This window comes from Heterodontus francisci, chromosome 4, assembly GCF_036365525.1.
Source record: "Heterodontus francisci isolate sHetFra1 chromosome 4, sHetFra1.hap1, whole genome shotgun sequence".
Lineage (NCBI taxonomy): Eukaryota > Metazoa > Chordata > Chondrichthyes > Heterodontiformes > Heterodontidae > Heterodontus > Heterodontus francisci.
Genome location: NC_090374.1, coordinates 159,608,478 through 159,634,977, shown reverse-complemented (window position 1 = coordinate 159,634,977; position 26,500 = coordinate 159,608,478).

Here is a 26,500-nt window from a genome sequence, read left to right as displayed (position 1 = left end):
GAACTGCAAGTCACACAGGCAAGAGAAAAATATTTTGAAATATTTTTGGAATTAAAATATTGATCAGCTTGATCATACACACAAAGTAGGACATGCTATGAAAAAAATTGACTTGCAGGGAAAATGCCTATCAATTTCCAGAATCCCATCAAGCTAAAACTACAAGAGTAATAAAGTGCATTCCTTTAGAGGGTCCCTCTTCTGTTTTATGTCAGTTAGGTGGCCTGACCTTAGTTGAACAGAGTTTTCTCAGATTTAATTATGTTTGATAGGTGATGATTTGATCAGAGTCAATTTTGCCAGAAATGAAACACCTTCTGCTTGCTTTTTGTGTTACACGCTGCATTTATAAAGTGCCTTTTACAACCTCAGGATGTCTCAAGGCACTTTACAACCAATGAAATATTTTTGAAGTGTAGTCCCTGTTATAATGTCGGAAAGGCAACCAATTTGCACACAGCAAGGTCCCACTAACAGAAATTTGATAATGGTATCAGAAAATCTCCTTTATTGACATAAATTGGGAGATATATATATTGACTAGAACACTGGGGAGAGGGTTCTATTCCAGAAAGCCAGGCAGTGAAGGATACATCTGGAGCCAATCTTTACACATTTTTACAAACTTTTATTTACAGTGATACACATTACAAACATGAAACTCCTAACCTAGCCACTGCAGTGTCAGTCTGTTCCTATTTATTGGAGCACAGGTACATCCCCAGTTAATGCCCACCATTACCAAAAAGCATAGCCAGAGAAGGAGGGCAGCTTTATGTGTTCAGGAATATTTGGAAACTAAGGGAGCTGAATTGATATCTCAGGTTAAAGTGAAATTCATTAAAAAGGGGTACATTCCCTCCCCCATGCACATTTGATTTTGCAAATGATTGGCTCTGCTTACAGATTTTTGACAGGCTAAAAAGGGCTGCGCAGGAACAAAAGCTATACAAAGTGCATACAACCAACTCTGCTGACTTCCTGCAAGGCCATGTTTAAAGCCCCAAGACAAGCTGAAGAATGTGCAGTGTATTGTCAAAGCTGAAGCTTTCTCGTGTATAGTCGGAAGAATTCAGCTAACACTGAGGAATGGTGCAACATAATAAAAGAAGATATTACAGAATTGCTGCCTGGGCAGTTAAGTGGCAAGTGAACTTTAATGTCAATGTGAGGTGATGCACTTTGGTAAGAAAAACAGAAACATCACCTAGATCATAGAAAATAAGAAACTGATTGGAGAGGAAGAGCAAAGACTTCGAGGGATATAGGTTAACAAAACAAAAGCAGCATCACAGGTCAGCAAAGCAATTAAAATGCGAGCATAGCACTGGGATTTATCACTAGGGGCATAGAATTCAAAATTAGTGAATGAATGTTAAAATTGTATAGGACCTGGGTCAAGTCACACTTAGAGTACTGTACGCAGTTATGTTTTCCATAGTATAAAAAGGACATGGTAGGACAGGAGAAACTGCAAAAAAGATTTACAAGAATGGTATCAGAACTGAGAGATTACAGCTAATAGGAAAGATTGAACAGGTTGGGGCCTTTTCCTTTATACAGGAGAAGACTTAGAGGAGACTAGATAGAGGTCTGTAAAATTATGAATGGGTTGGACAGGGAAGATATGAGACAGTGACTGTCTCCAGCTCCGACTTATTCCACGTGGATTCCAACTGCAGTTTCACCAATCATGCTTTGAATTCACCCAGGACTAGAGGTATCTCCGAGAAATACAACGTTCCTCGGACTGCTATTCTCGCCACTTCCTGAGATCCACACTCAGTGCTATGCGCCGCCACATGCACACACTGGACCTCTCTCTCCAGCAGCACTGCCTCACCTTATCTCAAAGCTGTTCTACTCCGCAGTTTCATTTCCTCTTTCGTCTCATCCGACGCATTAACAAAAAACTTTTTTTCTTCCTTTCAGGTGTCAAGGAACGCAAGCCCCAGCAGCTGATGGAGACGAATGCTCCTCCAGATCCTCCTTCCGCTTCACTTCCCTCTGACCCCAACCCTTCTGATCTGACCCCTTGCCGTGTATTCACTATACCCTCTGACCTCCCCCTCTCTGATGCTGAACGTTCTGTACTCAGCAAAGGTCTCAGTTTTATCCCCTTACGCCCCCACCTCAATCAATTTCGTGCTCGGCATGATGTTGAGCTCTTCTTCTGTCGCCTCCGCCTCCAGGCTCACTTCTTTGACCAGGAGTCCTCCTCCTGACCAGCAGACCCATTCACCCACCTCCAGCATTCTCCCTCTAACTGGACCCCTCCCCCTGGCCACTTACCCACTCTTGATCTCTTTATTGAAAACTGTCGGCGAGATATTGGTCATCTCAATTTCTCTGCCCCCCTCACTCACTCTAACCTGCCCCCCGCTGAACTTGAGGCACTCCGTTCTCTCAGGTCTAACCCCAACATGGTCATCAAACCTGCAGACAAGGGTGGTGCTGTTGTTGTATGGTGTACCAACCTCTACCTTGCAGAAGCTCAACGCCAACTCACAGACACTTCTTCCTACCTCCCTCTGGACCATGACCCCACCACCGAACATCAAGCCACCGTCCAAAGGACTGTCACTGACCTCATCTCCTCTGGAGATCTTCCCCCTACAGCTTCCAACCTCATAGTCCCACAACCCCGGACAGCCCGCTTCTACCTCCTTCCCAAAATCCACAAATGGGACTGTCCCGGCAGACCCATTGCGTCAGCCTGCTCCTGCCCCACTGAACCTATTTCTTCCTATCTTGACTCTATCTTTTCTCCGCTGGTCCAGTCTCTTCCCACCTACATCCGTGACTCTTCTGACGCCCTACGTCATTTTGACAATTTCCAGTTTCCTGGTCCTCTTCACTATGGACGTTCAATCACTCTACAACTCCATCCCCCACCAGGATGGTTTGAGGGCTCTCCGCTTCTTCCTGGAACAGAGGCCCAACCAGTCCCCATCCACCACCACCCTCCTCCGCCTGGCTGAACTTGTTCTCACATTGAACAACTTCTCCTTCAACTCCTCGCACTTCCTTCAAGCAAAAGGTGTCGCGATGGGTACCCACATGGGTCCTAGTTATGCCTGTCTTTTTGTGGGATATGTCGAGCATTCTTTGTTCCAGTCCTACTCAGGCCCCCTCCCCCTACTCTTTTTTCCGGTACATTGATGACTGTATCGGTGCCGTTTTCTGCTCCCACCCCGAAGTGGAAAACTTTATCAAATTTGCTTCCAATTTCCACCCTTCGCTCACCTTTACATGGTCCATCTCTGACACTTCCGTTCCCTTCCTCGACTTCTCTATCTCCATTTCTGGGGATAGGTTGTCTACTAATATCCATTATAAGCCCACCAACAACCACAGCTACCTCGACTACACTTATTCACACCCTACCGCCTGTAAGGACTCCATTCCATTCTTCCAGTTTCTCCGTCTTCGACACATCTGCTCTGATGATGCTACCTTCCATGTCGGTGGTTCTGGTATGACCTCCTTTTTCCTCAACCGAGGATTTCCCCCCACTGTTGTTGACAGGGCCCTCAACCATGTCCGGCCCATTTCCCGTACCTCTGCCCTCAACCCTTCCCCTCCCTCCCAGAACCGTGACAGGGTTCCCCTTGTCTTCACTTTCCACCCCATCAGCCTCCATATCCAAAGGATCATCCTCTGCCATTTCCGTCACCTCCAGCGTGATGCCACTACCAAACGCATCTTCCCCTCCCTTTCCCTGTCAGCATTCCAAAGGGATCATTCCCTCCGTGACACCCTGGTGCACTCCTCCATTACCCCACCACCTCGTCTCCGTCCCATGGCACCTTCCCCTGCAATCGCAGGAGGTGTAATAACTGCCCATTTACCTCCTCTCTCCTCACTATCCCAGGCCCCAAACACTCCTTTCAGGTGAAGCAGCGATTTACTTGTACTTCTTTCAATGCAGTGTACTATATTCGCTGCTCACAATGTGGTCTCCTCTACACTGGGGAGACCAAGCGCAGACTGAGTGACCACTTTGCGGAACACCTTCGCTCAGTCTGCAAGCAAGACCCTGAGCTTCCGATTGTTTGCCATTTCAACACTCCCCCCTGCTCTCATGCTCACATCTCTGTCCTGGGATTGCTGCAGTGTTCCAGTGAACATCAACGCAAGCTCGAGGAACAGCATCTCATCTATCGATTAGGCACATTACAGCCTGCCGGACTGAACATTGAGTTCAATAATTTCAGAGCATGACAGCCCCCCATTTTACTTTCATTTTTAGTTGTTTTTTCTTTTTTTTTTCTTTTTTACATTTTTTACAACCTTTTTTTGCATTTATTTCATTTCATCTTAGTTTGTTCAGTTTGCTTACCCACTGTTTTTTTTTCATGTTTGCACTTGCTGCTGTTCAATATTCAGTCCGTTAACACCTTTTCTATACTAATGCTTTGTCTTTCAACACACCATTAACATATTGTTTGCCTTTGCTCCATGACCTTTTGGTCAGCTATGTGGCCGTGTCCAATCTACACCTTCTCCTTTGTTATCTCTTGCCCCACCCCCACCTCACTTGCTTATAACCTGTGACTTTTCTAATATTTGTCAGTTCCGAAGAAGGGTCACTGACCCGAAACGTTAACTCTGCTTCTCTTTCCACAGATGCTGCCAGACCTGCTGAGTGGTTCCAGCATTTCTTGTTTTTATTTCAGATTTCCAGCATCCGCAGTATTTTGCTTTTATTATAGATATGGAGTGAATGTTTTCACTTATGGGAGAATCCAAAACCAGGAGCCAGAAATACAAGAAAGTTATTTAATTCTTTAATATTTCATTAATATTTCATCCAATATGAAAATAAGGAGCAGTTCCTTTACTCAGAGAGTGGTTACAGTATGAAACTTGTGACCATAGGAAGTAGTTGAGGCAAGTAGCTTAGATGTTTTCAAAAGAAAACTAGATGTATACATGAGAGGGAAAAAAATGAAAAGGGCTTCTGAAAAGTTGAGATGAGGTAGATGGAATGGGAAAAGACACATGTGGACTCATGTTGAGTATAAGCACCAGCAAATTTCTCTGTTGTATATTCAATGTATTGATAAAACTACTGGTCCACCTACTCAATGAGGAGTTGTGTGGGAACTCTTCAGTAAGAACTGCCCTGCCTGTGACAGAAAAGATCATAATTGCAGTTAATTTTTATCCTACTGGTAGCTTTATGGGGGAAAACAGGACAACACAGAGGTGAGCTGCTATTCCACCAAAAAGCCTTTACTAAACTGATCTCTGAAGATTTATTTGGCCATGCACAGCAAATAAATCACTTTGGTATCAATCAACATCTGCAATCTCAGAGGTATAGGGGCTTGTCCCAGTTGGAGGAGTTCCTTCAGACACATGGATTAAACAATTGTACCCATTTAGCTATTTGACATCATTCAGCTATCCCATGGTATGCATAAATTGAAAAGAAATTTCGCTCTCTTAATGTTTAGAAAGTATGTCACAGAAACTTTGGATTTCAGAGCATTCATTGATTCCCCATGATGCTTGCATACTATACATATGCAAAGATACTCAGCTATTTCAAGTGGATAGAAAGCTGAACAGATAGCTGCTGGGTAAAATGGAATATAGAAACATTAGGAATTGGAGTAGGCCTGCTCTACCATTCAATTAGATCATGCATGTGGGAATGCACTGCAACTGTGACTGATGATACCCCTACTTCAGCCATGCAGCAAGAAGAGATCTGCTACAACAAGACCAAGAATGTTTAGATAATTCTGGTATGCTGAAGATTCTGCACTGCTTTGATGGCTTCCTTGTGTATGCACCACACTAAATGAGGGCATGTGCTCATGAGCTGCACTGGTCTGCTGCAGCAGAGGATGATCTCCTGTAATCCATCTTGCATGGTCCTTCTTGTATGGATATCCACAACATAAGAACTAGCAGCAGGAGTAGGCAATTCAGCCCCTCGAGCCTGCTCCGCCATTCAATCTGATCATGGCTGATCTCATCTCGGCCTCAACTCCACTTTCCTGCCCTTTAGTAATTAAAAATCTGTCTATCTCCTCCTTAAATTTACTCTATGTCCCAGCATCCGCCACACTCTGGGGTAATGAATGCCACAGACTCACGACCCTTTGAGAGAAGTAATTTCTCCTCATCTCAGTTTTAAATCTGCTACCCCTTATCCTAAAACTATGACCTCTTGTTCCAGATTGCCCCACCAGAGGAACCATCCTCTCTACGTCTACTTTGTCAATCCCCTTAATCATTTTATATACCTCAATTAGATCTCCTCTCATTCTTCTAATCTCCAGAGAGTAAAGGCCTAAACTGCTCAATCTCTCTTCATAAGACAAACCCCTCATTTCTGGAACCAGTCTCGTGAACCTCCCCTGAACTTCCTCCAATGCAACTACATCCCTCCTCAAGTAAGGGGACCAAAACTGTACGCAATACTCCAGGTGCGGTCTCACTAATGCCTTGTACAGTTGCAGCAACACTTCCCTACTTTTATACTCTATTCCTTTAGCAATAAATGCCAAAATTCCATTTGCCTTTCTTATTACCTGCTGCACCTGCATACTAGTTTTCTGCGATTCATGCACGAGGACACCCAGACCCCTCTGCACTGAAGCATTCTGAAGTTTCTCTCCATTTAGATAATAATTTGCCTTTCTATTCTTCCGACCAAAATGGATAACCTCACACTTATTCACGTTAAACTCCATCTGTCAAATTTTGGCCCATTCACCTAACCTATCTATATCCATTTGTAGATTTCTTATTTCTTTATTGCAACTTACTGTCCCACCTATTTTAGTGTCATCTGTAAATTTTGCTATAGTACCTTCTATCCCTGCATCCAAGTCATTAATATAGATTGTAAATAGTTGGGGCCCAAGGACCGAACCCTGTGGCACCCCACTGGTTACATCTAGCCAACCAGAAAAGGACCCATTTATCCCGACTCTCTGTTTTCCGTTGGTTAACCAATCCTTTATCCAAGCTAATAAATTGCCCCTAACCCCATGTGATCTTACCTTGTGTATTAACCTTTTGAGTGGCACCTTATCAAATGCCTTCTGGAAGTCCAGATAAACTACATCTACAGGATCCCCATTATCCCCTTTACTTGTTACATCTTTGAAGAATTCTAGCAAGTTAGTTAAACACGATTTACCCTTCATAAAACCATGCTGACTCTGATGGATTACACTTTGACTTTTTAAATATTCTGTTATTACTTCCTTAATAATGGATTCTAACAATTTCCCAATGACAGATGTCAAACTAACTGGTCTATAGTTCCCTACTTTCTGCCTCCCTCCTTTTTTGAATAAGGGCGTTATATTTGTGTTTTTCCAATCCACTGGAACCTTTCCCGCATCCAGTGAATTTTGGTATATTATAACCAATGGATTCACTATCTCCACTGCCACTTCCTTTAGGACCCTAGGATATAGGCCATCAGGCCCTGGGGACTTGTCTGCCTTCAATCCCAATAGTTTGCTCAGTACTTTTTCCCTGGTGATGATGATTGTTCTAAAATTCCTCCCTTCCTATAACCTCTGCATTACCTGTTACCATTGGGATGGTACTAGTGTCCTCCACTGTGAAAACTGAGGCAAAATACTGATTTGGTGTCTCTGTCATTTCTGTGTTCCGCACCATTAACTCCCCAGTCTCATCCTCCAAGGGACCAACATTCATTTTAACTACTCTCTTCCCTTTTATATACTTATTGAAGCTTTTGTTATCCGTTTTTATATTTTGCGCTAGTTTTCTTTCATAATTTACCTTTGCTCTTTTTATTACTTTTTTAGTAACCCTTTGTTGATCTTTAAAAGTTTCCCAATCTTCCAGCCTGCCACTGGTCTTTACAATATGCTATGCCTTAGTTTTTGTCTTTATATTACCCTTAACTTCCTTGCTTAGCCATGGATGTTTTTTCCCCCTCTTACCATCTTCCTCTCTCGAATATATTTTAGTTGGGAGGATTTGAATATCTCCTTAAACATCTGCTATTGCTCATCAACTGTCCTACCTTTCAGTCTTTCTGCCCAGTCCACTAGGGCCAAATCTGTCCTCATGCCTATGTAATTACCTTTGTTTAACTCCAGAACGCTAGTGTAGACTCCAGTTTCTCGCCTCAAACTGAATTTGAAATTCTAGCATGCTATGCTCACTCTTCCCGAGAGGATCCTTAACTATGAGATCATTAATTAATCCCACCTCATTACACAATACCAAATCTAGAATAGCCTGCTCCCTGGTTGGTTCCACAACATATTGCTCCAAAAAACAATCTCTAATACATTCAATAAACTCTCCCTCAAGGCTCCCCTTGTCAATATGATTAATCCAGTCTATATGCATATTAAAATCAGCCGTGATTATTGCCATACCTTTCTTAAAAGCCCCCAGTATTTTCTTGGTTTATACTGTGCCCCACTGTGGAACTACTGTTTGGGGACCTATAGATTACTCCCACCAGGGTCTTCTTTCTCTTGCTATTTCTTATTTCTACCCAGACTGATTCTACGTCTTGATCTCCAGTGCCTATATCATTTCTCACTACAGCACTGATCTCTTCCTTTACTAACAAAGCTACACCTCAGGATATCACAAAGTGCTTTACAGCCAATAAAGTTCTTTTGAAGTGTAGTCACTGTTGCAATTTAGGAAAATGCAACAGACAATTTGCATACAACAAGGTTCCACAAACTGCAATGAGATAGATGACCAGTAAACTTAGCCATAAGTGTTGGGCAGGACACCAGGACAATTCCCCACTTATTCTTAGAATAGTGCCATGGGATGTTTTATGCCCACCTGAGAGGGCAGACAGAACTTTGGTTTAAACTCTCATGCAAAAGATGGCACCTCCAATAGTGCAGTTTCTCTCCATATTGCACCAAAGTGTCAGCATAGTTTATGTGCTTGAGTCTGTGAAACTGGGCTTGACCTCACACTTATTGTCTCAGAGATGAGAATGATACTGAAGAATAGAAGTGAGCCCTCACAGCTTCCTGAACTTGTCAGGATATGAGCATTGGTACGAGCATCTACCATAGCTTCTGTTACATGCTGTGCATCAGAATTCAGGCCTGTGACTGTTATAATTTTCAACACCTAGGGGCCAGAAATAACCCAGAGATCCTGAGCTGGGGGAAAGGGACAGGGATGGTAGTGGGCATAAATCCTGGAAGAGGTTTTGGCATATCAGAATGTCTGATTTCAACATGGAAAATTCTCATTTTACTTCCAGTTTCACATCTCCAAAGTGCATCAGTGGGCGTGATGCACTTCCATATGATGCAATCTCAACTCGACTACTTAAAGGGTGAAATCAGAGATAGAAGAGTTGGAAGCTTTTGCATAGAGATGGCAATTGTACAAGATGGACTCAGGATGCTTAAAGGCTGTACCCTGCTTTAATGATGCCTCACTTGATGAACTACTGAGAGTAGGAAGCGACAGCTTGAAGAAACCTGCTTTTGTCATGAAGAAGACATGGTTAGAGATGGCCGAAAAGGTCAGCTGCAGGAGTATTGTACCCTATGCCTAGATCCAGGATGTGCTTTAATGACCTAACCAGAGCAGGAAAGGTGAATACAGTTGCAGATTCACCTACTTCCACCCACCCTTCGCCCTGCAACCCCAGCACCCCGTCACTATATCTTGTCAGCATACCCCTACTACTCTTTACACCCACTTAAATTTGAAGGGCACCATCATTCACGTTCTATGCACTTCCTCATGTCCTCATTTATCCACTAACTACTGCCACTCAGCCCAATTCTAATGCAATGATAGTCATATTCACCAAATGCATTGAATCCATTGGGTGAAGACATGCCTTACAAACACTCGTAGGTCTGTATTCCCCCATTGAAGGAGAAGCAATCATAGAACACAAGTGGGGAGGAGAGGACTGAAGGTGGGACACCACAGATGGTGCAGTTGACTTCAAAAGAAGACGCCATGCAGATCAGTGGCATATCTGCATCACTGACCATCAGAGATGGAAAGACTGGGACTTCATAGCTACAGGGTAACAGAGTTAAATATATCTGACCTACATCTCAGTAATGTTGGCTTGATTTCAGCAACCAGTGAAATATGATCAACATTTTGACCTTGCCAGTACTTATTCAAATCTGTCTCTTCTCTCCTCCGGGACCTTCACACATGCAACAGCAGTTCGTGGGCATTCCAGACAATGATCTAATGATTCCTCAGAGGAGCTGACTCCATCTGAGGATTCCCCATCTATAGGCACTTGCCCACCATGCACCAGTATGGATTCGAGTACTTTGCTGGGTTCTGTTCGACAGTCACGTGAGACCTTACGCTGATTCACAATTCCCAAATGACCTCAAGCAGACTGCAGTGACAGGGAGAGCTGAGGAGAATTGCTGTAGGAGGACGCGGCTCTGCTTAACTGGAAACAGATACCGTATCCAGGGGATTCATCAATGAAAAGGAAATTGAGGGACAGCAGAAACTGTGCAATGCACAGGCAGGCCTTCCATGCACACTGACCATGATTGCAGAGAGAGTGGAGCAGTCTTCCTCAGACATGAGTGGATTGATCTCATTGCAAGGATGTCTTCCTCCACAAATACAGCAGCCAACTCTGTGAGACATCAATTGTAGCAATCAAATGAGACCATGCAGACCTTGACCATGGTCATGCAGACTCTATTGCCAACATGTCTGGTGCTTAATTAAAAAGACAGGCCTTAAAAGTGTCATTGATCTTCACCAAGCTGCTCTCTAATCGAATGTTAGCGGCAAAGTGCAGTTGGCTCCATAGAAGGAAAACGATTAAAAGGGGCATGAAAGTGGGCACTCCACTCAAAGCACTCCCACTTCTCATCCATTGCAAACCCTTCAGTACCTAGCATCCTGCATCTCCCGATGGCTGAGTCTACCTCTGCAGGTTGAGCAGTCTTTGGTGGGACCCTCACATGCAGTGAGGTCATCGGCCAAGAGCATTTCGACAGTCAGGGCTGATCTGAGCATCCTGCCTTTACCTTTCCTAAAGCCACAGGGGCTGCGTATTGTAGGAGTGCTATGGAAAGTAAATGTAAAGTTTTACAGTTCAATAACAGTATGCACATGGATGTTTGACAAAGTATTATGTGGCTAAGTTTCCATTGTTCAGTGGAATCACATAAAATGTATTACTTTGCACCACTTCCCATGTTGCCCATTTTTGGTCGCCAGGTGGCAACTCACCTTTTCAGTTAGTTGCTGATGAATTGGAAGACATGAATTGATGGCGACCAATAGAGGGATGTGCAATAAGTGGATGGTTAACTACAGGACTGCTTTATGTCAGTGAAACTGAGATGCTGGGTGGGTGGGTGGGAAGAGTGTCTGTTGGATGTGATTGTTACATCAGTCCACTATTAGTGATTAACTGAGCTGTACAGCTATAAGGGAATCCCTGGCACCCCAGGCAGCAATATGAGTGGCTGGTGCTGCATTTGGGCCACCATCTTCATCCTCCACCATCTGCTCCTTCTCCTCTTCTTCATAAGACCTGTTTTTTAGTGATTTTGTTTGAGGCATAAATATGGGCCAGGACACTGGGAAGAACTCCCCTGCTCTTCTTCAAAACATGGGGTCTTTTACGTCCACCTGAGAGGGCTGATCGTGCCTGGAATTAATGTTTCATCTGAAAGACACCCTCTCCGACAGGGTAACACTCCCTCAGTACTGCAATGGAGTGTAGGCCTAGATGGAATAAATAGAGTGGAGAAGTTTTGTATGGAGGATAAACAGCAGTTTAGACCCATTGGGCCAAATAGCCTGTTTCTGTGCTGTATATTCTACACAATTCTATGCAGTGCATCAGAGGAACAATAACATTACTGTAACTGAAAATTAAAATCAGCCTTCCACATTTCTTCACTGATATTCTTGTGTTTTGATGAATGGTCACAGACCTGAAACATTAACTCTGCTTCTCTCTCCTGTTACAACCAGGTGAGAAAGAGGTTTAGGGTTCCCTTTCAGCCTTCATCTGGCCTTACTGTAACAGGGTTTTATTTTTAAACACACTGTTTTTAGCTCCCCCTTGGTGAATCCTTGTTTACCGCTTTCCAATTATAAGGCAAAAAAACCGAGCATAAACAGGCTTTCTTAGGTTTAAAAAAGAGAAGTGAAATTTATTAAACTTAAGCTCTAATTCGCTTAATGCCTACGGATACACGACATGCCCACATTAGCATGCATACGCGATACACATGTGCAGATAGGGCCAGAAAGAGCAGAAGAAAAATAAAGTGGAAACGTTTCAGGCAATCTCGGAAGAAGGGCTTTTGTTACTGTGCTTCGAGCTCACTGTAGTCCTTGATTGTAGGTAGGTCTTCCTTTTTGTTGGGGCCCAGTATTCTTCTTAAACCTTGTGAACTATAGGAGACTTTTCTCTCTTGGGGTGCATGTGCCTTCAGGGGGTTTCAGTTCTGTGAGAAAGAGATGGGAGCAGACAAGAGAAGAGGTCTGCCTCAGGCCAGGAGCAAATAGCTTTCTGCCAGTTTAAACACTATCTCTCCAATTTAAAACTCCCCAAGTTGGCCAGCAGGGTGGTCATGTGACTGACTGGTTTGACCAGGTCTGTTCTGTGTATCGTATGGGAGCAGTGGATAGCTCCTTTGTTCCAACACTGTCGGCTAATATGCAAAAATGTCTTTGCAGCCAGAGGCCTGGCAATTCCTTGTAACAGGCCTTCTCTGCTTCCCAGCAACAATTTGAAATTTTATGTCCATGTGGCAAAATTAATGTGCTTCATTCTTGGCAGGTCTCTCCACAGATGCTGCCTGACCTGCTGACCTGCAGTGTCTGCGTGGGTTTCCTCCGGGTGCTCTGGTTTCCTCCCACAGCCAAAAGACTTGCAGGTTGATAGGTAAATTGGCCATTATAAATTGCCCCTAGTATAGGTAGGTGGTAGGGGAATATAGGGACAGGTGAGGATGTGGTAGGAATATGGGATTAGTGTAGGATTAGTATAAATGGGTGGTTAATGGTTGGCACAGACTCGGTGGGCCGAAGGGCCTGTTTCAGTGCTGTATCTCTAAATCACTTTCTGTTTTTAATCCAAGAAGGGAAGTTGGGTGGTCAGCAGTTAGATAGGAATAGGATTCATGGAGAAGGAGCTGAGTCCCATGGACAAGGTGAGCTCGAAGAGGGCAAGTGGAGAAATAGGAGAGAAACTACAGAAAGATTTGAGTTCAGAGTTAGGGAATGAGGGAATTTAGGGGAAGCTTGGCTTGGTGGAGCTCCTCATATTTGTTGGAAATGAGGTGAGGGAGGTAGGGGAGAGAGACTTATGAAGACACTTTGCACTGGAGGGGAAGATGGTGGTTAGCTTTACATTCCAGAGTATTGGAATATTGAGCAGTTTTGGTCGAGGACAGCAGGACCCTATCGTGCTTTATGAGGTCCAGCCAGATCGCTAAATGTGAATTAGCAACAGAGAAAAAAAATTCTGAGCTTTAATTTTCAGGAACGTGGGTAATTGTTAAAAACTAAGAGTGTCGTGAACATATTTTACATTAACATATATTACAGTTTAGCAAAACCTATTTCCAATTCTTCCCTTTTTAAAGAATTCATTGCCTTTAGCAATTTCCCTTCACTGTCCAATTCCAGCAAGCTTCATATCCAATTTTCCCTCAGGTCTTTGGGAGATCATCTGACACGGGCTGACCTTTTAAAGAAGCACTTTCCTGCTCGTACCTCAACAAGAACAGGATCAAATGGACATTATGGCACAACATGTTGACTCCAGCACTGGAGCCAATCTAATTAATTTTTTATTTGGTACTGATCTATTAGGTTCTAAATCAATTTAGGATTATGTTTACAGAATTGTGGAAAGAGAGGAGACAGGTTCTACATTTGTCTCCTTAACTGTCTAAATTAACCAGTTAAATGATCCCGAGAGATATATAGTGTATGTGCACAATGCTTGTAAATAACTTTCTTTTAATTAAATACAAAATTCTCAGCACTTGACAAGGTCTTGTAACAAAACTGAAGGATGTGCAGCAAGTATCCAAATATTTTAAACACTAGAAAAAAATCAGAGAGCAACTTGGTATCATGTGTGCTTGAAAATTGGACTCCATGTCAGAAGGTCATGTATCAAAGTTCCCAAAAATTGTTTCTTGTCTTAAGTAGGGGCGTTTGCTTGGTCTTTAAATAGATTGTATCATATGCACCCCATTTTAATGTGCCTCTCTATTCAGGGGCATTTGCACATCAGAAAATCCATTGGTTACCTTCCCAGCGATTATGCATTCCAGAGGATGCTCTCCAGCACTGACCCCAACAGAGTTTGTAGAGTCAATGGGAGGGTACCTCACTTGCATAGAACAAGCAAGTGCATCTCCGACACCTTTCTTCACCGTGGACGGAGAATCCAGCCCTTCCGGACTCTTGTCAGGAGGTGCCCAGCTTTTCCCCCACCAAGAATCCATGTAGCTCCCCATCGGTTCACTGTGTAAGAATTGTTTTTTTAAAGTTCTTGAGGATCCAGCATAAGGTGGGGCCTATTTTATGCCCTCTGCAGGCTAAAATGCCTCACTTCTCTCAGAATACAAAGAACAACAAAGAACAATACAGCACAGGAACAGGCCAAGCCTGCGCCGATCATGATGCCTATCTAAACTAAAACCTTCTGCACTTCCGGGGACCATATCCCTCTATTCCCATCTTATTCATGTATTTGTCAAGGTGCCTCTTAAACGCCGCTATTGTACCTGCTTCCACCACCTCCCCCGACAGCAAGTTCCAGATAATATAGTGTAATACAGTATTGTATAATACAGTGTTATACCAGATCCCATCTGAGACAGAGAAGTGGGAGTTCTCAGTGTATGGAGTCGTCACTTTCTGGCTCCATCCTCATGGCATCTTTGGCGATGTAAGAAGTGGGCAGAGGTTTCACCTCCTATGAGGTTAACTGAAACCCTTGGAGTTGGAAAAGAACCAGCATATCTGGGCACCTGATTAAAGGTCACACAGACCTGAAACATTAACTCTGTTTTTCTCTTCACAGATGCTGCCTGAGCTGCTGAGTATTTCCAGCATTTTCTGTTTTTGTTTCAGATTTCCACCATCCACAGTATGTTGCTTTTGTGTCTCGGTACTTGCCTTTTCTGGTATGTTTCACTGGCATTCACAAGGAAATTCAGGGTGGCCAGAGTTTACAGTGATACTAAAGGTGGTGTGCAAACAATGGCAGATCAAATCAATCGCCACACCCGATTGTGCAGACCCAAGCAACTAGCAGTTTCCACCCCAAAACTATAGTTCTCGGTGTAAACATGATCTTCAGCAGCTCAGGTCCCACATGGCATCATTTCAACACAACGAGAGAGAAAATGCTTTTACTAATACCAAAAAACATTCAATTAGTTGCACCTCCTGAAATAATGTTAAAAGTAATTTTAATGCCTAAAAAAGTTAATGTAAGTGGTGCACATGTGTTGTGCACATGAATTTCCAAACACAAAGCGAACTCAGGAGTGATTCATTCTTAGTTCAATTCCTGTGTGTGAATGTTCCTTGAGGTGAAGGTAGGAGGAGTCTAAGCCCCACTCAGGCCCGGTTGACTTTTCTCCGAGGAGGAGAGATATGTCAAGCGACATGGAAAGAATAAACCTATATAAGGAAAAAAAGGCCTCTAAAATGTTGACCTTGTGGAAATACAATGATCTTCACTAGCAATAAATCTCTAATTTCATGTTCAGCTGCTTTACAAAGGGCACACAAGGCTAAAAATAGTCAAAGTACCATGCTTTTTATATTTCTGTGTTTTGCAAACTACTTTAAGATTTAAAGATTGTATTGAATCATTGTCTAATGATCATTCACAGGTTTATTAGCCTATGTCCTGCTTGCAACAGACCATGATTTGATAGTCTGTTCTACTACGAATGCAAGAGTGTCAATATTGGAGAAATGTGAGGAGACAGATTTATGGTCAAGAAGAGTGACAAAGATTGGAAACCCAATCAAAGATCTTAATTTATTTTATTACAGTTCATCTTTTATTTCCAGACAGGCCACGTACTAGAATGGGATGAATCCAAATTGAGTGTGTCACTGCCAGAAACTGAAAATTCACAGGTCTGATGATGTATATTATAGCCATACAGTCTTGTAGCCCAGTGCTTAAATTCACTTAAAGAAAAGAGGCTTTTTGAAGCAGTTATATTAATCAGAATTAAGTAATATTCAAACATGTTTGAGATGGAATTTTGGCAGTGCACAAGTGACACTTTGATATTTACCAGTAGTTTAGTTGTATAAACTGCTTTCATAAGACATGATTTTGATTAACAGGTTTAAGCATTGATGTAAAGTCGGACTGTGGATGTTTAGAGTTTCAGATTTGGATTCATTTTCTGAATGGAACATCCAAAAATGAGGTGGTACTTGAGTAAGGAGATGGCCTCCTAATATCAACGCTGCCTTGTCCCCCGACTCGACTGCCAGAGTGCAGGGATGCAAGATGATGAGGGACTGTGCTACATAGTTCATAGACCACATGGATCAGAAAGAAAGAACTTTCATTTATATAACACCTTTCACAACCTCAGGACATCCCAAAGTGCTTCACAGCCACTCACATACTTTTTTACAGTGTAGTCATTGTTGTCATGTAGGTCCATAGCTTGTTATGTAAATGCAGTGCAAGGCCCAAATTCAAGTGAGTCCTTCGCCTTTGTTTTCAGAAGTAGATTCTGGACATAACACCTACTTTGCGCAAGGCCATCATTAATCCATTAACTTGTCACACTTCTCATCAAATCCATAAAATACAGGATTCCAATTGTTCATTATGAAGTTACTAATGGTCCTTCAGTACAATAGATAATGCTAATATTTACCACTTTATTATAAATTGACACAAAATACATTCTTCAAAGGTATGACAGAAAGCGGGACCATCGCTTGAAAACTGTAATGAATATTCAGTATTTAAAGGGTCTATCTATTCAGCTCTTAATGTGACATTTCTTGAGATTTTTCAGAAGTGTATGTGAGTAAACCTTACAGTACAACCTGACTGGATGCTGTCACTGAATTGACAGTGTTCAATTTATGGGTATGCTTTAAATGTACACACAAATAATTTTAGATGTCACAACCTTTCTGTCTGTAGAAGTTACACACTTCTCTCTTGATATTTTGGTTTGAATTTACTGTATTTACTAAGTGAATGGGCAAATTAATTTCAGTGCAGGCAGATGTGAAGTCATCCACCTTGTACTTAAAAAGGATAGAACAGTGTTACGGACAATTGGGAAGGGATGTGGGTGGTTCCCACGGTTCACCTCCCAACTGACTGCAATCGGAGGCACCCCCTTAATTTGCTTGGAGAAGAGTTTGGTGGCCAATTGACAGCAGCAGGAGCAGGAAAGGAGATGGGACTGCTCAAGGGCAAGCCCAATTTAAGCAGACCATGGCAGCCATTACTGTGGCTACAGTTTTAGTGCTTTAGTTTGGAAGAGGTGTTGGATTACAAAGGAGGAGGTGTTGGAGGTTTGGAAGCGCATTAAGGTGGATAAATCCCCAGGGCCTGACCAGGTGTATCCCAGGATGCTATGGGAAGCAAGGGAGGAGATTGCTGGAGCCCTGGCAGAGATTTTTGTATCATCGTTAGCCACGAGTGAGGTACTGGAAGACTGGAGGATAGCTAATGTTGTGCCTTTATTTAAGAAGGGCAGCAGGGATAAGCCAGGGAACTACAGGCCGGTGAACCTTACATCAGTGGTGGGAAAGTTATTGGAAGGGATTCTGAGAGACAGGATTTATATGCATTTGGAAAGGCATGGTCTGATTAGAGATAGTCAGCATGGCTTTGTGCGTGGGAAATCATGTCTCACGAATTTGATTGAATTTTTCGCGGAGGTGACCAAGAAGATTGATGAGGGCAGGGCGATGGATGTTGTCTACATGGACTTTAGCAAGCCCTTTGACAAAGTCCCGCATGATAGGCTGGTCTAGAAGGTTCGAACACATGGGATCCAGAGTGAGCTAGCCAATTGGATATAAAATTGGCTTGGTGATAGGAGGCAGAGGGTGGTAGTGGAGGGTTGTTTTTCAGATTGGTGGCCGGTGACCAGTGGTGTGCCGCAGGGATCGGTGCTGGGCCCTCTGTTGTTTGTCATATATATTAATGACTTGGATGTGAATGGTAGGGGGCATGATTAGTAAGTTTGCAGATGACACCAAAATTGGTGGTATAGTGGACAATGAAGAAGGTTGTCTAAGGTTACAACAGGATGTAGATAAACTGGGGAAGTGGGCAAGGAATTGGTAAATGGAATTTAACGCAGACAAGTGCGAAGTGATGCATTTTGGGAAGTTAAACCAGGGCAGGACTTATACAGTGAATGGCAGGGCCCTGGGGAGTGTTCTTGAGCAGAGAGACCTTGGCGTGCAAGTACATAGTTCCCTGAAAGTGGCAACACAGGTAGACAGGGTGGTGAAGAAGGTGTATGGCATGCTTGCCTTCATCGGCCGAGGCATTGAGTACAAGAGTTGGGACGTCATGTTACAGTTGTACATAACGTTGGTTAGGCTGCATTTGGAGTACTGTGTGCAGTTCTGGTTGCCACACTACAGGAAAGATGTGATTAAGCCAGAGAGGGTTCAGAAAAGATTCACAAGGATGTTGCCTGGTTTGGAGGGCTTGAGTTATAAAGAGAAATTGGATAGGCTGGGTCTGTTCTCCCTGGATCGTAGGAGGCTGAGAGGGGACATGATAGAGGTATATAAAATAATGAGAGACATAGATAGGGTAGATAGCCAGAGTCTGTTTCCCATAGTAGGGGTGACTAAAACTAGAGGACATAGATTTAAGGTAAGAGGGAGGAGGTTTAAAGGGGATCAAATGGGTAAATTTTTCACACAAAGAATAGTGGGTATCTTGAATGAGCTGTCTGAGGAGGTGGTGGAGGCAGGAACAATAGCAACATTTAAGAGGCATCTGGACAGGTACTTGAATGAGCAAGGCATAGAGGGATATGGAATTAATGCAGGCAGGTGGGATTAGTATAGATAGGCATTATGGTCGGCATGGACGTGGTGGGCCGAAGGGCCTGTTTCTATGCTGTACGACTCTATGACTCTATGTTACTAATCAGACAATATGACAGCTTCTTGACCATAAAGGCTATTATTGAGTGTTTGCCTCTCACAAAAGAAAGAGGCTTTACCTAAATACATCAATGGTGGGATTTTTTTTCTAGAGCAGTTGATAATACAGTTCCAGATACTATAGATGCTATACCTATAATTTTAAGAAACAATAAAATGTTTTAAAATTACTTAGACATGGTAACTGATTCAATTCATGTCAGAAAGGTGCGACAAGAGGACATCAATACGTCACAGTGAATGCTTTTAGTGAAATTTTAAATAATTAACAATAATGGGAGCAGACCTAGTACACACCACACCCTTAGTCAAGCAAATCCAGTAAAAATACATACCGTGGGTAGAGGATTTTTTTTTATATACATGAATTCCCTGCAAGGACAGATTCCACCATGATATGCAGAAAACATACTCATGCATTCTGTGTGCACCTCGTCTAATCACCCAAGTAGGTCTAAGCGCCCAATCCACAGAACAGAATTCTGGGCCACATGCATGATAATCTTGTGGAGCAGGTCACTTGCCCATTATAGAACCCACACGACTTTCATTTTATTGATCCACTCCACCAGATGAATATTTACCCAGTGTGTTTTTTGAGGAATGCTTCTCGATGTAAGGGTACTCAGAGCACTTATGGGTGTGCCGCTTAATGAGAGAACATCTAATGCAAGATCCAAAACTTTGAACGGGCTGCAATCTTGTTAAATCAGAGCTTCATGTTTATACCCTAAACACAGGAGCTGCCTCAGCTGCACCACAGGATACTATGTTAGTCCAGTAGTCCGCACAGAAGACCAACAATGACGTTTCACTTAATGTCTATTGATTTATTTTCCAGACAATGTCATCACCTGGAACTCTGCCCAGACAGACTTAATCATTACCTACTGAACCATGGTTGTTTGGATGTTGTATAAAGCAATAGTAAGACTGTTGTTGCTGGAAAACCTTGTATAATTTAGCCATTCTTTAGTCTGCACCCAGTGAGAAGTGTGATCATATTCCTGAGACATTTGTCCTTGTTGCTAATGTCCCTGGCTGTGCCTTGCTGTTTCGTCATCTAATACCACACAACCAAAAGGAGAAACTTTAGAAATTGAATTCAAGAGCTCAGTCTTAATCCTCTACCATCTTAAATTGAAAAGCATGTCCATTTTAATTTCTGAAAGTACCATTAAAGGATAATTCTCCATTAATTACAAGAACTACATGTTGATATTTATTTCTCTATTTATCTTTCTGCATTCATGCACCATCCTTCAGAATAAATATCCAGTCTTGTTGACAGTGTGCATAATAACTGATTTGAATTGAGGGAGGTGAAATTGGTCTTTGGCAATTGCACAAAGCAGGGGGTAACGAATCGGCAGCACAATCAACAGGCTATCGTAAAACAGGCTGCAATTTGCTTTCTCCAGTGTAGCTCGACTGCCAAAGACCAATTTCACTTCCAAGGAATGTAAACTGAGATTAGCTCTCATGTTCTCACCATCTGTTATAATGTTAAATCATGTATGGCAATACATGAACATATACTGCTCAATGAAAATACTGGGAGGAGTCTTCCCCCAAATGAACTTCTTGCAGTTGTACAGCAGAAAACACCAGCTGTCCACTAGATAGGTGCAGTGGGAAGCCCAGTCTATTTTCAATAATATCGAGCAGCCCAGCTGGCCTCCAGGCTAAAGAAGGCAAAAAGAGGTGAACTGCATGTTTGGAGGTGGAGAGCCAAAGTGGCAGGTGGTGCAGGCTGGATTTGGGGCACCTGGGTGTGCAATTCCACCCCTCTGGCCTCGGGGGAAAAAAAAGCGGGACACACCTTGGGGATCCTCTTTGGTATGCCACCAGCTGAAAACAGTTGGTGCCAGTGTAGCACAGGCTCCATTCGGTTCAGTCCAAAAATCAGGATCCTGATTTCCACTTTAAATGGGCCTACTGCTTGATTCCAGGGACTGGTCCACTCGCCTAAAGTCATAGAGTCATAGAGTTATACAGCACAGAAACAGGCCCTTCGGCCCATCGTGTCTGTGCCGGCCATCAAGCACCTAACTATTCTAATCCCATTCTCCAGAACCTGGCCCGTAGCCTTGTACGCTATGGTGTTTCAAGTGCTCATCTAACTACTTCTTAAATGTTGTGAGGGTTCCTGCCTCTACCATCCATTCAGGCAGTGCGTTCCAGATTCCAACCACCCTCTGGGTGAAATTTCTTTCTTCAAATCCCCTCTAAACCTCCTGCACCTTACCTTAAATCTATGCCCCTGGTTATTGACCCCTCCGCTAAGGGAAAAAGTTTCTTCCTATCTAACCTATCAATGCCCCTCATAATTTTGTACACCTCAATCATGTCCCCTCTCAGCCTTCTCTGTTCTAAGGAAAACAACCCTAGCCTTTTCAGTCTCTCTTCATAGCTGAAATGCTCCAGCCCAGGCAACATCTTGGTGAATCTCCTCTGCGCTCTCTCCAATGCAATCACATCCTTCCTATAGTGTGGTGACCAGAACTATACACAATACGCCAGCTGTGGCCTAACTAGCGTTTTATACAGCTCCATCATAACCTCCCTGCTCTTATATTCTGTGCCTCTGCTAATAAAGGCAATTATTCCATATGCCTTCCTAACCACCTGATCTACCTGTGCTGCTGCCTTCTGTGATCTATGGACAAGTACACCAAGGTCCCTCTGACCTTCTGTACTTCCTAGGGTCCTAACATCCATTGTATATTCCCTTGCCTTGTTAGTCCTCCCAAAATGCATCACCTCACACTTCTCAGGATTAAATTCCATTTGCCACTGTTCCGCCCATCTTACCAGCCCATCTATATCGTCCTGTAATCTAAGGCTTTCCTCCTCTATTTACGACACCACCAATTTTCGTGTCATCTGCAAACTTACTGATCATACCTCCTATATTCACGTCTAAATCATTAATGTACATGACAAACAGCAAGAGTCCCAACATCAATCCCTGTGGTACACCACTGGTCACAGGCTTCTACTCGCAAAAACAACCCTCGACCATCACCCTCTGCCTCCTGCCACTAAACCAATTTTGGATCCACTTTGCCAACTTGCCCTGGATCCCATAGGCTCTTACCTTGTTAACCAATCTCCCATGCGGGACCTTATCAAAAGCCTTACTGACGTCCATGTAGACTACATCAACTGCTTTACCCTCATCTACACATCTAGTCACCGCCTCAAAAAATTCAATCAAGTTAGTTAGACACGATCTCCCCCTCTCAAAGCCATGCTGACTATCCCTGATCAATCCCTGCCTCTCCAAGTGGAGATTAATCCTGTCCCTCAGAATTTTTCCCAATATTTTCCCAACCACTGATGTTAGACTCACCAGCCTGTAATTACCTGGTTTATCCCTGCTACCCTCCTTGAATAATGGTACCACATTCGCTGTCCTCCAGTCCTCTGGTACCTCTCCTGTGGCCAGAGAGGATTTGAAAATTTGTGTCAGGGCCCCTGCCTCACATAACAGGGCCTCCTCTCTTGCCTCACATAACAGCCTGGGCTACATCTCATCTGGCCTAGTGGGAAGTCCTGGTGAACACTGCCGTGGCGACTATGGCAATCGTAGGTTCTTGTTGTTCCAGCCAAATCCCACTGCTTCTGAAGGAGTCACTAGTTGACTTAGTCGCTTTTCCTCTTAAGAAGTCCGATTAGATTTAATATTAGGATCAGGACATAAATGAAAGCCAACAATGTCCCCAACCATAATGCAACCTGATGTTAAGGGGTGATTCCATGATTCTGCGTTCCAAGCAGGTAAGTCATGTACAAAGAGAATGTAGATCAAAGATAGGGTGCAAACTGCCTGTCCCGCACTCCCTGTGAGGGTAACTTCCAGCTGAGAGCATGAGGTCATGAAATTACTTCCCTAGTGCCTCCTCCGCAGCAAAGTGCTGATGTTGTAGAGCATGTGCAGAAAATCCATGGTCCTGTTGGCAAGTTCACACTATAACTTCAGCAGGAGTTTTCCAGAAAAACTACAAATTAGCCTAGAACTCTGATACACCTGGTCCTTGTCTAACATTGGGGTTCCCAATTGTCCGTGTGCGGCGAAGCCCTGCCCATCCCAAATAAGGTTATGAGCATAAGGGGAAGGTGGAAAGGGGCTGAGATTTCCTTTGTCAAGTAGTCATACTTTCTTGGCCCTTAAATGGTAAGTAGAGGTAAGCCTAGTGGGGCCTAACTGAGATTCAGGCCAAGGCTACCCTTGAAGAAGAAGAAGAGCTCTTTTTTGAAAAATATTTAATATTTTACAAAGGTTGCAACTGGGGGCACCTTGAAGTTTTTTCTTTAGCGGTGGGGCAGTGAAGAGGGAGGACCTAGCCACCCTACACCCTCTGGCAGGCTACTCTTCCACAGGGTTGTCCAGCCTCTTCAGCACATGGGCACCCTTGATGCACCCCCAGTGCTGAGAGTGCCATCGTTGCTGTTTAAATGAAGAGAATGCCCTTGACTCTATGAACTTTGACAAGGTTAACACAGGTGCACAGTGCTACTTCTTGCCTGCCTCCCTCCTGCAAATCTTTGGGGCTCATTTACTTCAAATTAAGTATTTCTTGATCCATTCTCGGGAAGTAAGCATCAGTGCCAAGGCTGGCATTTATTGCTGATCCCTAGTTGGCCTGAGAGCTACAGTTTAAGTACAGTTTAATCAATTTATAGTCAATAGTTCATTGTAACTCAGCTGTCATTTTTGACACACATGACAGAGTGAGCAGCACAGTGTTGGGAAGTTAATTGCCCTTACCTGGAATTTCCTTAAAACATTTCATTGCAAACTCATTGTGCAAGGATTTAAATTGCATTGAAATGTTCTGCTTGATATCATCCTGATAACAATGATCTACTGCTCTTCTGACTCTCCTCATTCCCCATAATAAAGAAACATTTTGCCAAAATCTCTTGCAGGAAAGCATTATATCTTTAAAAATTTCTTTTTTTCCCCAAACAAAAACATTTAAAGTTCTTTGAACTCCTCATATGACTAATTGGCTTTCCATTTTAATATGGCAATTTTTATTTAAGGAAACCAATTGGAGGGTCAAGTCCCCGCAGTGCAGGGCATACTGAGATCAAAGAGAAAGCATGGGGTACCCCAAGAAACAGTAATTAGGCAGCTTGGCCTTTAAAAGCCGGAAGATTGCAGGTGGGATGGAAGACAGAGATATGAGGAGCTCCACAGTTTTGAGGAAGGAATTAATGGGAATAGGATACTGTAATGAGTCCGGATTTCAAGATCATGGAGAGCAGTGAAGAGTGATATTGGAGTATAGAAGCTTTGAGGATTGATAATAGCAGCACTAATAAGATAGAGAGACAAGAAAAGAGGAAAAGCAAGATTGGAAGCTTAACATGAAAGAATGATTACCTATCAGATGACATTTTTTCCTTTATGCATTTTACAGCACCCACCATCCACCCGTCCCCTCCCCCACCACCCTCAATGTTGGGGGTTGTGGCGGGAAGGTGGAAAATGCCTCCGGAAGAGGACTGCCATGGGCCTCGATGTCAGCCCGATATTGGCGGCGGCGGCAAGGCCTCGTGGCGGCCCCCCTGCCACTCGGCGACAGGACCAAAATTTAAATACGTTCATAGAGTTAAATTAATGAATTAAATACTTACCCGCTCCCAGAGTGTGACGAAGGGAGTTTGGTAAATGAGTGGATTTTAAGGGTTAATCTCTCAAGACTAGTTTTTGTTCTGCTTTGTTTACATCTCACAATTAATTGAAATTCCTGTTTCAGTTAAGAGGTAGGTTAGGTTTCTTGCAGTTTTAAACAGGGGTATACTAACACTCTGAGAGTATCTGTAGCTAGTTAATTAGGTAGCTAGCTTAAACTGGTTTCTGAGCTGCAGCAGAGCTCTAGCAAAGCTGACACAGCATTGTTTTCAGAGCATAAATTGAGACAAATATCAGTGCTGCTTGTCTGCACTGAGTGCGAAGAAGGGAGTTTCGTAAGTAAGTGAATTGCAAGGTTTAATCTCTCAAGACTAGTTTTTGTTTTGTTTTGTTTACATCTAGCAATTAATTAAAATTCCTTGTTTCAGTTAAGAGTTAAGTTAGGTTTCCTGCAGTTTTAAACAGGGGTATACTAACAATCTGAGAGTAGCTGTAGCTAGCTTAAACTGGTTTCTGAGCTCTATCAGAGCTCTAACAGAGTTGACACAGCATTTTTTTCAGAGTATAAATTGAGAGAGCTCTCAGTGCTGCTTGTCTGTACTGAGTGCTGCTGGAGGGCACAGAGTATTAAGAAGGGAGTTTGGTAATTGAGGGAATTTTGGGAAGGAGAGGAATTATAAATTAAGAAAAAAATAAATTTGAGTACAGAGTGTAAAGTGGGACTTTGGTGCGTAAAGGAGGGGTTCCTTTCTTTCCTTCTTTCTTTCTTCTTCCTTTTTTCAGCCTCCAGTAGCTGCCTCTCGCCTCGGTACAGGGGAAGAAGCTGATTGGTGAGTAACTGGTAAGTTATTTTATTTCTGATTGTCATAAAAAGTTTTTAAAGTTACATTATGCCAGGTCAGCTCGGCCAAGTGGACTGTACATCCTGTGGTATGTGGGAAGTCATGGACGCACCATGTGTCCTAGATGAACCCATCTGCAGGAAATGTCAGCGGCTGCAAAAACTTGAGCTCAGGATTTTTCGGAACTTGAGCAGCGGTTGGAGTCACTGTTGTGCATCCGCGAGGCAGAGGACGTTTGGGGAGGTGGTCACAGCGCAGTTTAGGAGCATGCAGGCAGAGAGGGAACGGGTGACCGCCAAGCAGTCTAAGTGAACCAGGTAAGCAGTGCAGGAGTCCCCTGAGTTATCTTGCTTGCTAATCAGTTTTCCTTTTTGGATACTGGTGAGAGCTTTGGTTCCTCAGATGACTGCAGCCAGAGCAAAGTCTGTGGCACCACGGGTGGCTCAGCTGCCCAGGAGGGGGGAAGAAGAGTGGAAGAGCAATAGTGACCAGGGATTCGATAGTCAGGGGAACAGACAGGCGTTTCTGCAGTAGTAAACGTGACTCCAGGATGGTGTGTTCCCTCCCTGGTGCCAAGGTCAAGGATGTCACAGAGCGGCTACAGGACATCCTTCTGGGGCAGGGTGAACAGACAGAGGTCATGGTCCACATTGGTACCAATGACATAGGTAGGAAGAGGGATAAGGTCCAGAAAGCAGATTTTAGGGAGCTAGGAAGGAAATTAAAAAGCAGGACATCCAAAGCAGTAATCTTAGGATTACTCTCAGTGCAATGTGCTAGTGAGCATAGGAATGGGAGGATTGATCAATTGAACATGTGGCTCGAGAATTGATGTAGGAGAGAG